Below are 12,587 nucleotides of genomic sequence, written 5' to 3'. Positions count from 1 at the left end.
TTATTACTGGTAGCACAGAAATTTCCAGGCCCTTTTAAATGAAGACCAAGGCTGTTATTTGTGAGCATGGATGGTTCCTGCTTGGAAGAAGTTATAGCTAGGCAGGGGCAGGCAGCAGAAGCACGGGCAAGGGCACAGCATCAGAAACATCTTTTTGCCACTGTATCCAGCTGCCACCCACAGATATTTCCCATGGGAATGGCAGAATCCCCAGGTGATGTTCCCAGGTGTCAGAGGGCAGGGGAACATCACTGCCCCACAGAGCAGGTATCCAGCCCTGTGGCTGCTGGGGGGGAGCAGGTATTTCCCCACAGGAGGATTGTTACCCTGGGGAATGAGGCTTGTGTCATCCCAGAAAAGCCGGAAAACTCCTGTGTGTTGGCCAAGTGGAAGAAACACCTCTTGCCAAGGAGTGAGTTCCTTCCTCTGTTCTCGGGCTGACATTTTGCCTGTAACTATTTGTGCTCAATGAAAACTTCAGGCACCGGTGGCCTGTGAGGATGTGGGATGTGCCAAGCTGTGATTGTCATTGGCGCCCAGTGTTCAGCAATATATACATGTACACAGCCAAATGGATGGGAAAACACCCAGTGACACAGAGCCAGTGATGTAAAAGGGCAGTGGAAACCCCTGTTTGCTTGCCTGTGCACCGGGTGCTGTGCCCATGTTGGACTGGACCCAAAGGCAGGAGATTTAGGGAGCAGAAGGGGTTGAAAGTGGGAAAACCTCTGTCATAGCACTCAGTTCAGGGGATGGGGCAGCCCTGCAAGGTGCAGAGCATCCCATGTCTCTGTCCGATGTCCCTGGGTTGACAAAGGACATCTCTGAGGCATGGAGAAAGTAATTTTGGGTTTTCCAGCTCCCTCCAGATTAAACGATATTGTATTTGGGGGGCATATTCTGGAGACGTTTCTTTGCTGGCCATTTCCCTCATAACAGTTTTAGTAATAAAACAAAATTGGCAACAATATTTGGCAGGTTTATGCCACTTGGTATTTAAAGCCAAGTGATACAAATTTATTCTGTGTGGGATCTTGTGATTTGCTCTGTCTGCGGTGGCAGTCAGCTGTAATTGAGTTGGTATTAATACTGATTAGTAAAAAAAATAACACCACGTTCCCAGCACCTGACCGCAAAGATACCACTGCGGGGCATACGTGTGAGCGTGCGGGGAAGGCTTTGCTGCAGCCAAAGGAATATCCAACGCCACCTCTGTGAAAATGAAGCCCCGCTGGCAGTGCCCCCCCTTTCTAGAGGACCTGCGGGCGCCTGGCCCGTCGCCCAGCTTCCCCCAGCCCCCTGGCAACAGCACCGTTTCTTTAGGTCTCTTAATTCCCGTCCCCATCCCAAAATTCGCTGCCTGTCCCACTCCCACGGGTGTCCTCCCGCTGCCGGCCGCGCTGCCGCGCCTCCCCGCGGCCGCCAGGGGGCGCCGCCGCCGCAGGACCGGCGGGGGGAGCGCCGCGGCGGCGGTGGGAGCGGGTGCGGCCCCCGGGTGTCGGGCCGGGGGGAGCCCTGCCGGGCCCGGGGCCTTCGGGGACCGTCTCCGGGCGGCCCAGGGCCCGCGCTGCGGCTGCTTCCCCGCCACGGCTGCTCCCGGTGCCGCCGCGGCGTCTCTCCGCCCGGGGCCGAGCGGAGGCACCGGCGCCCCCGGGCGTGCTCCGGGCCGGCGCCGGGGCGAGGGTGCCGCCGTGCTGGGCACCGGCTGCGGCCGCGGCGGGCCCGGGTGTCCCGTCTCCCCGGGGCTCCTCCGGGGTGGCTCCGGTCGCGGCTCTCACGGTCCCGGCGCGGGACGGGCGGGAACCGGGGGAGACACCGCCTCCCGCCCGCCCCGGGCGTCCTCGAGGTCCCGGGATGGGGCCGGGTGAGGGAAACGGGGGAAACCGGGGGAAAACCAGAGCAAACAGTGTTCTCCAGGGCTCAGTATTGGGGCCTGTTTAATATCTTTATCTGTTTAATATCTTTATCGACGAGGGGATCGAGCGCACCCTCAGTAAGTTTGCAGATGACACCAAGTTGGGCCGGAGTGTCGACCTTCTTGAGGGTAGGAAGGCTCTACAGAGGGATCTGGACAAGTTGGATCGATGGGCCGAGGCCAATGGTATGAGGTTCAACAAGGCCAAGTGCCGGGTCCCGCACTTGGGTCACAACAACCCCATGCAGCGCTACAGGCTTGGGGAAGAGTGGCTGGAAAGCTGGAAAAGGACCTGGGGGTGTTGGTTGACAGCCAGCGGAACAGGAGCCAGCAGTGTGCCCAGGTGGCCAAGGCGGCCAAAAGCATCCTGGCCTGTATCAGAAGTAGTGTGGTGAGCAGGACTAGGGCAGCGATTGTCCCCCTGTACTCAGCACTTGCGAGGGGAGAGCCCCAAGGTGGTGGCTGAGTGTACCTGCACGGTGGGCCTGGGGCACTCGGTTCCCGGGGGTGGCTCTGCCAGCGAGGACCAGGGGATTTCCAGTGCCACAGGAGGGGCCGAGTCCCTGCAGGGTCCCCAGGATGGAGGGGTGTCCGTGGGAGCAGTTTTCCAGTCATGTTTTCCAGCTTTGTGGCCCCAGGCATTGCTGTGGTGTCCCAATCCTGCAAAATGGTGGCAGGCAGGAAAATCCTGCCCAGCCTTCCAGACTCCATCAGCAGAGCCATCCCTGGGGTGCTGCTTTTGGGCAGGCAGAAGTGCCTGAGAGCTAAGGTGGGGGGGTGTGACAGGACACCACTGCGGGTGGCCAAGTGGCAGGGTTGGCTCCTGGGTGCCAGCAAGGCTTTGTGGGTGAGGAACGACTCATGCATGGTAGCACCTGTGGTGGTGATGGGATTGGGACCGGAATGGGTTTGAGGTCTCCGGTGCCTGTTGTGTCCTAGGTGGAGAAAGGAAGAAAAAGGCTGGCCGGGAGACAAAGGGAGGACACACAGGCAGTGGCTAAGTATCTGCAGAAGCCTCCTTTTTGGAGGTAATTGGGCAGAAAAGCAGAGGGAAGCTGAGACCCAGGCGTCCCTGTGAGACCACATCCCCTGAGGTCCCAGCAGGAGGAACCAAAGGGGCTAGAGGCTTGGGACTGGGCTTGCAGAGAAGGCCATTGGTGGAAACCATTCGAGGACCAGGGGTGAACCCAAGTGATGGAGGGTGGGGAAATGCTGTGGTTTTGGGCCATGGGGGTCCCCTGGGTGCTGCCGCCTCTGGCCCAACCCTGCAGCATCCAGGGGACAGAGCTGGGACAGATAGCCCCCTGACTCCTGTCCCCAGCGGCTCTTCCCTGAGGGAGAGGCTGTGGAGACTTGTCCCAGCTCCAGGCACGGGTATCCCTGAGGCACTGGTGGGGAGACAGAGTCACCTGCCCCACGGCTGCAGCAGAACCAGTGAGCCGAAGGACACCTCGAATGGGACAGGTGATGTGAGGATGGACCCTGAGGTGGCCTGGGGGCTCCGGCCTGCTCCTGCTCTCACCCTCTGATGTCCGAGCTCCGGGGCTGCTGGCCTGAGAGCAGCAAGGGGCCGAAACCAGTCCCCCACCCGAGGAGCAGGGGAGAGCAGGACCCCCGCCAAGCACAGACCGAGCAGGGGTGCTCTAGAGCGGGGAGCCCCGGGGGTAAATGCCCGGCCCACCCTGCCCTCGGGGACCCCGCTCCCTCCTCGGGGAGACCGAGAAGTCGCGGGCGGGTCGGGGGCCGGTGAGCCGGGCCTAGCAGGGGGCTGAGCACCCGGGTGTCCTCCCGCCCACGGGTGGGTCTCAGTCCCGGGGGGCCGTTCGGGCGCCGTGAGCCTTCGGGGGCTGGGGCGTGGGAGACTGCTCGCCGCCCATACCTCCGCACGGAGGGTCTCCCACCGCCGTGCTCGCCCGGAGCCCGCCTGCGTTTGCCCGCAGCGCCCTCGGTGCTGCCGAGGGGCGGGCGGGCGCCTGGACCCTGCGGCCGACGGGCCGCCCCGCCCGCTGACCACGCCCCTCCCTCTGGCCCCGCCCCCGAGGAGCTTCCTCCCCTCGGGCAGGGCGGGGCCGTAGGAATTTTGGCCTCTGGCGGCCGCTGTTTCGACCCCGCCTCTTCCCCCACCCCCCCCGGGCTGTGGTCTGCCCCCCCCCGGCCGCTCAGAGCCTCGGGGCGGGGCGGGGCGGGTGATGTCCGCTCGCCTGCCCGTCCCAGGTGAGGGGGGGGGACCGGTAGCGCAGCAGGGCCCGGGGGAGCCGGGGCTGAAAGCGGCGGGGCCGAAGCCGGGTAGCGGGGAAGGGGCCGGGGGGGTCTCTGGGCCGGGACGGCGGAGCTGCCGGTGGCTCCGCGGAGGAGCTCGGGGCGCCGGGGAATAAAGCCCGCAGGGCCGGAGCCCGGCGCCCCCCGTCCTCGCCCGGAGCCGCCCGCGGCCGGTCCCGCCCCGCGGGTCCTCCCGGCCCGTTCCCAAGCGCCGCCCGGGGCTGCCGGTGCCGTCCCCGACACCCCACGCGGGGCCGGGGGGTGGTGGGGCTCAGCCCCGGGGGCTCGGACGGGTGTCCGTGGGGCTGGAGCTGCGGCTGTGGGGCTCGGCAGCACAGACCGAGTCGGGCGTTTTGGGGGCCGTGAAACCCGACTCAGGGCCTGTTCTGGGGGCTCAAACCGGGCCCATGGTCGGGTGCGGGTCGTGTGTGCGCAGCCGGACCTGGGCTGGTGCCACTGGAGAGCGGTACCGGGAGAGTAGCTCCTGAGGTCTGGGGTGCAGAGACAGAGCCGGGGGGTGTTTGCAGCTTACAGCCGGGATCGCCCGGCGGGGCTGGGGGCGCGGAGACCGAGCCCCACGTTTCCAGGCCGTGGCAGGGGCTGCTGTGGGCTCCAGACCCCGCTGGGAGACGGAGACCGAGTCGCGTGTGGGTTCTGTGGCTCGGAAAGGGGACACGGGTGAGGCGGGGCCGTGCCGCATCCCGCCCTGAGCGCGGGGACCCGGTCCCGTGTGATGGGACTCGGAAACGGCGACTGAGTCCTGCGTGTTTTTTTGGGGGGGGGGGGGGGGGGGGGTGTTGAAACTGGGCTCGTTTGGGCAGGTTTAGGGCTCAGAAATCGAGACTTAAGTCCCGTATTGTTGGAACCAGGCTCATTTTTAGGCAGTTTTAGGGTTGGGAAATCGAGATCAAGTCCTGTATTTTTGGAGTTTGAAACCAGGGTCGCGTGACCAATTTTTGGCGCTCTGAAACAGACGAAGTCCTGCGTTTTGGGTGCTCGAAATCAGACCTGTTCAGGCAATTTTTGGCCTCAGAAACTAAAAGTCCTGCATTTCGGGGCCAGTTTTGGGGACTGAAAAAGAGACTAAGTTGTCTCGTGTGGGGGCTTGACACCAGGCTCACTTAGCCCGTTTGGGGGCTCGGGCTCAGCCCTGCAGCCCCCCCGGCTGTTCCCTCCCCTCGGGGAGGACCCGTGGGCCAAAGGCGCTTTGAGAGCCGAGACGCCCCTTCCCTTCCCCGGGCCGTTCCCCGATCGGTGCTCACGGGCCCCGCTTCGGGCACCGCCGGACACGGGCAGACGGTGCCGCAGGAGCCCCAGCGCCGCCGGCAGTTCCCAGCACTTATCCGGTGTCTGCGCGGAGCCGCCAGCGCCTGTTCCGCGACACCAGCCCCGGCCGCCCCCGGTACCCTCCAGCCCCGGCGGGGAACGCGCCCGGAGCTGCAGGGGCACCCCCTGCCCATAGCGGGGCCGGGCTCGGGGCTCCGGGCGCTCGGGGGAGGCCGACCCCGGTGCCGCTCCGGGCAGCGGACTCGTCCGGCCTCGCCCGCCCGGGGAAGAGACAGACACCGGGGCCGGGACTCCCCCGCTGGCCCCGGTAGGGCCCCAGCCGAGGCTCAGCCTCACCGCCCCGCGCCGGCCCGGTCCGGGGCTGCGGGCGGCTGTCCTGGACGAGGGGCCGGTGCCGTTCTGGCGGCAGTAACCGGAGGCGCGTGCGGGAGGCGGGGCCCCAGGGCGCCCGCGCGGGGTGGGGCCGAGCAGGTTTGAGCCGCGGCGGCCGCCGTCCGTCAGCGCGTTGCGCTCGCGCGCGGCCCCGGGGGCTAGCGGGCGGTGCGGCGGCCGCCGGCGGGGCCCAGGTGAGGCGCGGGGGGCTCGGCCTGGGGCCGGCAAGCGGGGAAGCGGCCGCAGCCCCGGGGGGGTCACGGCGCTGGTGGGCAGGTGCCGGTGCCCGGGCGGCGGAGCTGCCGGTAGCTCTGCGGAGGAGCTCGGGGCGCCGGGGAATAAAGCCTGCAGGGCCGGAGCCCGGCGCCCCCGTCCCCGCCCGCGGCCGGTCCCGCCCCGCGGGTGCCGCCGGCCCGTTCCCAAGCGCCGCCCGGGGCTGCCGGTGCCGTCCCCGACACCCCACGCGGGGCCGGGGGGCGCTGGGGCTCAGCCCCGGGGGCTCGGACGGGTGTCCGTGGGGCTGGAGCCGCGGGTGTGGGGCTCGGCAGCACAGACCGAGTCGGGCGTTTCCCGGGCTTGAAAACGGAGCCCAAATCCTGCGGGTTTGGGGCCGGGAACCGGGCTGCTGGGGCCGGGCTGGGGTTGGAGCAGAGACCGAGTCCTGCGGGTTTGGGCTCAGAAACGGAGACTGCGTCGGCTGTTTCTGGGGTCAACCCCAGGGGCCGGGTTGGCCTCTTGTGCAGAGGGGTGGGAGGGCGTTGGGGGCTGGGCAGGGTGTGGGGCCCCCGCTGGAGGTTGGGGTATGGTCACCTTTGTCCCTGAAGCTTGGGAGGCTGGCGTGCACCAGGCCAAACTCAACATCTGAGGTGGGGGAAAAAGCCCTTTTCACCCAGTTTTTGTGTGTCCAGCTCTTTATTCAAGAGGTGTACAACAGCTGGAATAGTCATGAACTCATTAGTCCATATTTAGACAATGTACAGTTACGATAGTGATTGATTTACAACCTTGTCAAAAGCCAAGATCATTTGAAGAAGCAGAAATGAACTGGAGCTGCAGAGCAACTGGATCCAAAACAAGCTGGTGCTGAAATGAACTGGAACTGAACACAAGCTGCAGACAAACTGGAAATGAACTGGAGCCAAAACAACTGGACCAGGAAGGAGCTGGAGCAGTCCATGAAACAAACCAGAGCAGAAACAAATGGGAGCTGTGAATGAGCTGGAGGCAAAACTTGACCCAGAGCTGAAACAAGCTGGAGCCATCCATGAGCTGGACCTGCAAACAAACCAGAGCCCAAACTAAACTGGAGCTGTCCCTGAGCTGGACCTGAAACAAACGGGAGCCCAGATCGAGCTGGACCTGAAACAAACAGGGGCTGAAACAACTGACCCAAAGCTGCAACTGAGCTGGAGCCGTGAAGTTCCTGCAGTCTTGGGTGGGCAGAGCCAGGCGGATGCAGGCAGGGCTGTCCCCAGCCAGGTGCTCGGCAGGCGGCAGCATAGTCCTCGGCGCAGGCAGCCTGGCTTCTTCCTGGGGTCTCCACACCCCACGTGGGTCTCTCTGGTGGGTTTGGCTCCCGGTGTGGCTGGGGCTCCTCCGTCCATCTGTCCCTGCACAGGGAGAGACGTGGGATAGTCGGAGCTCCTGGTAGCACAGAATGGCCCCTGGAGCCGCTGCCCATGCAAACCCTGCTGCCTCCTGGGAACGGGCAGTGGTCTGAACCTTGCAAAATGTGCTTTAACTCCTCTTTTACAGTCTATCCCCTGCCTGCTGTGTCGTGTCTTCTGCTGCAGATGAAGCTGTGGCCACTCACAGGAGGGAACCCCGAAGTCCTGAGCTTCTTACCCTGTGCTGCCACCCCTCCATGTCCTACCCACCCCCACCTTTGGTGAAGCTTATGGTGCAGATGGGCGGGTGACTGAAGATGATGGTGGGGGTGTCATGGTAGTCCAGCTGGGAGTCCTGCTTGCTCTCCAAGAGCCTGGCCCTTTCTGCCAACCGTGATTGTGGGGAGGGATGGGAAACCCGAGCCATGGTACAGCACTGGGACAAGAGGCTGGGGGAGGGTGTACAACTGTGGTACCTGAGGTTAGGAGGGCTCTACTGCAGGCGTCCCCAACAGTGTAGACCCCTCTCCTGGTGGTGTTCTGGTACTTACTCACCGCCACGTGGCCCTTGCATGACCACCTGCATGCCCTGCTGTGGGTAATGGCACCTGCCCTGGCCAAAATGCACTGCTAGCGATGCCTGGGGGGAGTGGGTGGCCTGTGCCAGCCACAGCAGCAGCTGTTGTGTTCCCAGCTGTGGGGACACAGCAGGAACACCATCCCATGGCAGGCTCCAGAGACCTGTGGGACCCCAGGAGACCCTGCACATCAGTGACCGGTAGCATCACAGATCATCTGGTAGCTGGTCTCCACTGCGAGAAGCATGAGACCTGCAGTGCTTGCAACAAGCAGTGGTGGCTACACTGCAGGGCCAGCTATGCTGCCAAAACTGTGGCACAGCAAGTGGCGTGCAAAACACCAGCTTTCACCCCATTCCTGCCTCTCCAGGAGGGATGGGAGAAGCTGCAGGGCTGCTCTGCACACTTGTACCTGCATGTGCTTCCACGTATCCACCCCAGTGTTCTCCAGCTCTTGGAGCAGTCGGAGCTGATAATTGAGTTGAAGGTCCACAGGGCCTTCAGTTATCTTTCAACAGGGAGGACCAGAGCCCAGCATGGAAGGGATTGCTGCAATTTCTGCCGCCATGTACCTGGCACCAACAATAGCACTACACCTGCAAAGAAGTGATGCTACAGTGCGGGCATGAGGAGCAGAGGGAGATGGATGGGGCAACAGTGCAGGCAAATGATTACAGATGTCTGCTGGGTTTAGATCAGCCAGCTCAGGTACTGTGCTCGCCCAGAGCTCAGTCTGGATTAAGGGGGTGTGAACATACCCAAGACGTGGGGCGAAGGGATTCAAATCATTTGAGAGTGTTTTGTTTTTTGTTGTTTTTTTTTTTTTTTCCAGGTTTGTGAGGTGGGCCGCTGTGACATGGAAAGTGTGCTGAATTAGACGTGCCCAATGTGATCATTTCACAATGACTCTTACACCGTTTAACCTCTAATGGATAAGAGACTGACATTACAATTCATATTTTGCATATAGAGATGAGTGAACCTTGACATGAGATAGCTAAAAAGCAAAAATTGAAAGCACTGAGGGCTTTTCCCCCTAGTTTCCTATTACCACCCAGTTGGGAACATCTTTTTGAACACTTTGGCCAATCCTAATTCAGGAAGACCTTTTCATGCCAATGATATGACATTTTGGTCTCTGTATATCGAGCATGAGTTATCCCAGCCTCAGAAGCTATTTTCTGCCAGTCTGTGCAGCTACAGCAAACGTTTCCCATAGGTCAACCCTGGGATGATATCTTACAGCTTTTCGCCCTTATTATTGTCTTTGGGAGGGGATGTTTTCCCCTTTGGTGTGCTCTAAGGATTCCTTCTGACTGTAACTAGGCAATGGACAAGGGATGTGTCTTAGAAGACAGTGAAAGCTGCAGGTACAAAAAGTTCATTTAACACAACCATTTTTGCTAAGAATTACAAGAACTAATATATAAATAAGGCACATTATTCTGCACAGTACTGCAGATTTTTTCCCCAGAAACAGGCAGAGTAATTGACTAAACCTGATGGCTGATGACTCTGCTTGGGAACCAAGATGAGGATTCCTGTTGCCACCAGCTTGAGTTTGGGCTGAGGATCTCCCTTATCCTGCCTCTATCCACTGTGGGACACCTTAAAAGCCAGAAGGGCTTTTGTCTTTGCGAGTCTGCTCTGGCTTTGGGAAGGCATATTAGCTCATTTTTTTTCCAGATTTGGTGCTGAAGTGACAAGCAGGACTAAATATGAAGTCTGTTACAGACTGTGAAACTGCAGGGTGGGAAAAAATCCATCTGAGTAGTGATCTCTCCTGGTAACGGGAGTGTAACTCCCTGTGTGGTGGCGTGAGTATTCACTGTCCAAGTGATGACAGTTTCATACTTAGAAGACTGAAGCTCCACAGACAACAGTATAAAATATTTGAAGTGTTGACCCCACAGTCCTATAAAACTGGGAGATTGACATTCAGATAATATGGAAACACTTTTGGTTTGGGGTTATTTCATATATCAAAATTAATGGATATTTGCACCCAGGAGGGATTTTAAATTGGTCTTTCCGTGTTTGGTTCTGTAGATCACAGCAGCATAGGTTCCTCAATCTAAGGCACAAAAGAGAGAACTAAATACTGTCATAATTATTATTATTATTTTAGGTCTGTATGAGCCACATGCAAAGAAACTCAAAATAGCCCTTGTGTGAGAAGCTGTACAAATTCCAAAATAAGAAAGTATTTTGCTCCAAGAAATACATATGTGATTGAATGGCTTTTTAGCTAGTAGATGAACATGGGCTGTGGATCTTGGCCATCAATTTGAACAGAGTACTTTAAATCCTCAGAGCATCAGCTTTACATGTTTGTTCTTGTAGGTTTCCTTAACAAAGATTTAATAGGAAATGAAATGAAATGAAAGGACACGAAATGGGACTTTTTCTCAACTGATCTAAAGGTCTCTCCCCCGAAAGTTCACAGGTCTGCACTGCTTTTTCTCCAGCTGGGAATTATGCCTATTTTATCTATTTGAAAACAAAAATGTCTATGCATAGATAACAGAAGTGTGCAAGTGTTTGTGTGCGTGCAGACACATACATCTACACATGAATAAATGTGTACAGGTGTGTACAGTAATATAACAAAGATAAACCCCAGTTTTCTGAAACACAATTGAAAAGTTTTTGATTTACATTATAAAATGGACCTTTGCTTAAAGTGACAGCTGGAGGAGTGGTGGTGTCTTAGCCCGGCTGAGAACTTGACCCTGGAAAGCAGCTCCATGAACATGACAATCTGTGCTCTTCTTACAACAACTCTCAGCTATTTCTCAGATTTTTCCTTCTCTTCTACTTTTATCTGTCAGTAACAAGAGAAAGGTGACATGCAAGTTACTTCAAAAGGAAAAGTTTTTCCTGAGCTCTGCACCGAGTAGCTCTGAGGTGGCCACCCAGACAGAGCTAGCGTGGCAACATGCTGCCACCCAGGTGTCAGGCTGTAGGGAGTGCCCTTCTCTTGCGCCGGTGTTGAATAGTGACGGTGAGCAGGCCTGTGGGCGGTGTGCCCAAGTAGAGGAACTCCTTCAGCTAGTGATGGAGCTCCGTGAGGAGGTAAGCCGCTTAAGAAGTATAAGGGAAAGTGAACAGGAGATAGATAACTGGAGTAACACTCTGTCTTCCCTGAGAGAAGCACCCCAGGGAGACCGAGCTCCGCATACAATGAACCCCACACCCTCTAGCATTGTGTCTGAATGTGGAGATTCAAAAGACAGGGGCCAGTGGCAACAAGTCCCCACTCGTCGTGGCAGGCGTGCCTCCCAGGTAACCCCCACGCCATCCCAGGTGCTGTTACAGAACAGATATGATGTTCTTGAAAGGGAAGAGGAGGATGACAATAACTGTGGCTTGCCAAACATTGAGTTGCCACTGAAGCCAAGACAGATTAGACCTCATATAATGACATCATCATTTAAGAAAGAAAGACGGGTCCTTGTAGTAGGGGACTCGATTCTGAAGGGAGTGGATGGTCCCATATGTAGACCGGACCCAATCTGTAGGGAGGTCTGCTGTCTTCCTGGGGCCAGAGTTAAGGATATCCGGAGGAAACTCCCTAGCCTAGTCAGGCCTACTGACTATTACCCTTTATTGATCTTTCAGTTAGGTAATGATGAAATTCTAGGAAGGAGCCTGAGGGCGATGAAGAGAGACTTCAGGGCCCTGGGACGGCTAGTTAAGGGATCAGGAGCACAAGTAGTGTTTGCTTCTATCCCAACAATTGCACAGATGGATGAGAAGATTAACAGGAAATATCAGCTGATCAATGCCTGGCTCAGAGACTGGTGTCGTCGGCAGGATTTTGGGTTCTTTGATCATGGGCTGCTTTTCAGGACACCAGGCCTTCTGGCAGCAGACGGAAAAAGCCTGTCTCAGAGGGGGAAAAGGGTCTTAGGGCAGGAGTTGGCGGGGCTCGTTGACAGGGCTTTAAACTAGGTTTGAAGGGGGATGGGGATAGATCCAAGGTTGCTAGCAAAAAGCCTGAAAGTGGGGTGCTGGCACTAGACTTGGAAAAGACAGGGGGCGTAACCGGGCTCCTTAGGAAGATGTCTGGGGATGGCAGAACTTCAGCTCCCTCCAGTAAAAAGAAGAAAGGACCAATAGCCCAGCTGAAGTGCTTATACACTAATGCACGTAGCATGGGCAACAAACAGGAGGAGCTGGAAGCCATTGTACACCAGGGTAATTACGATGTAGTTGCCATCACAGAAACATGGTGGGATGACTCACATAGCTATAGTGCTGCCATGGATGGCTATAGACTCTTCAGGAAGGATAGGCAAGCAAGGAGAGGCGGGGGGGTGGCCCTGTATGTTAGGGAGTGTTATGAATGTCTTGAACTAAATGATGGTGATAATGGGATTGAGTGTTTATGGGTAAGGATCAGAGGGAGGGCTAACAAGGCAGATATTGTAGTAGGAGTCTGTTATAGACCGCCCAACCAGGATGAGGAGGCAGATGAAATATTCTATAAACGGCTGGGAGAAGTCTCAAGATCGCGAGCTCTAGTCCTCGTGGGAGACTTCAATTTGCCGGACATCTGCTGGGAAT

Source organism: Vanellus vanellus, assembly GCF_965231255.1.
Source record: "Vanellus vanellus genome assembly, chromosome: 4".
NCBI classification, from domain to species: Eukaryota; Metazoa; Chordata; class Aves; order Charadriiformes; family Charadriidae; genus Vanellus; species Vanellus vanellus.
The sequence above is the reverse complement of the archived record's forward strand: the minus strand, read 5'-3'. Positions refer to the sequence as shown.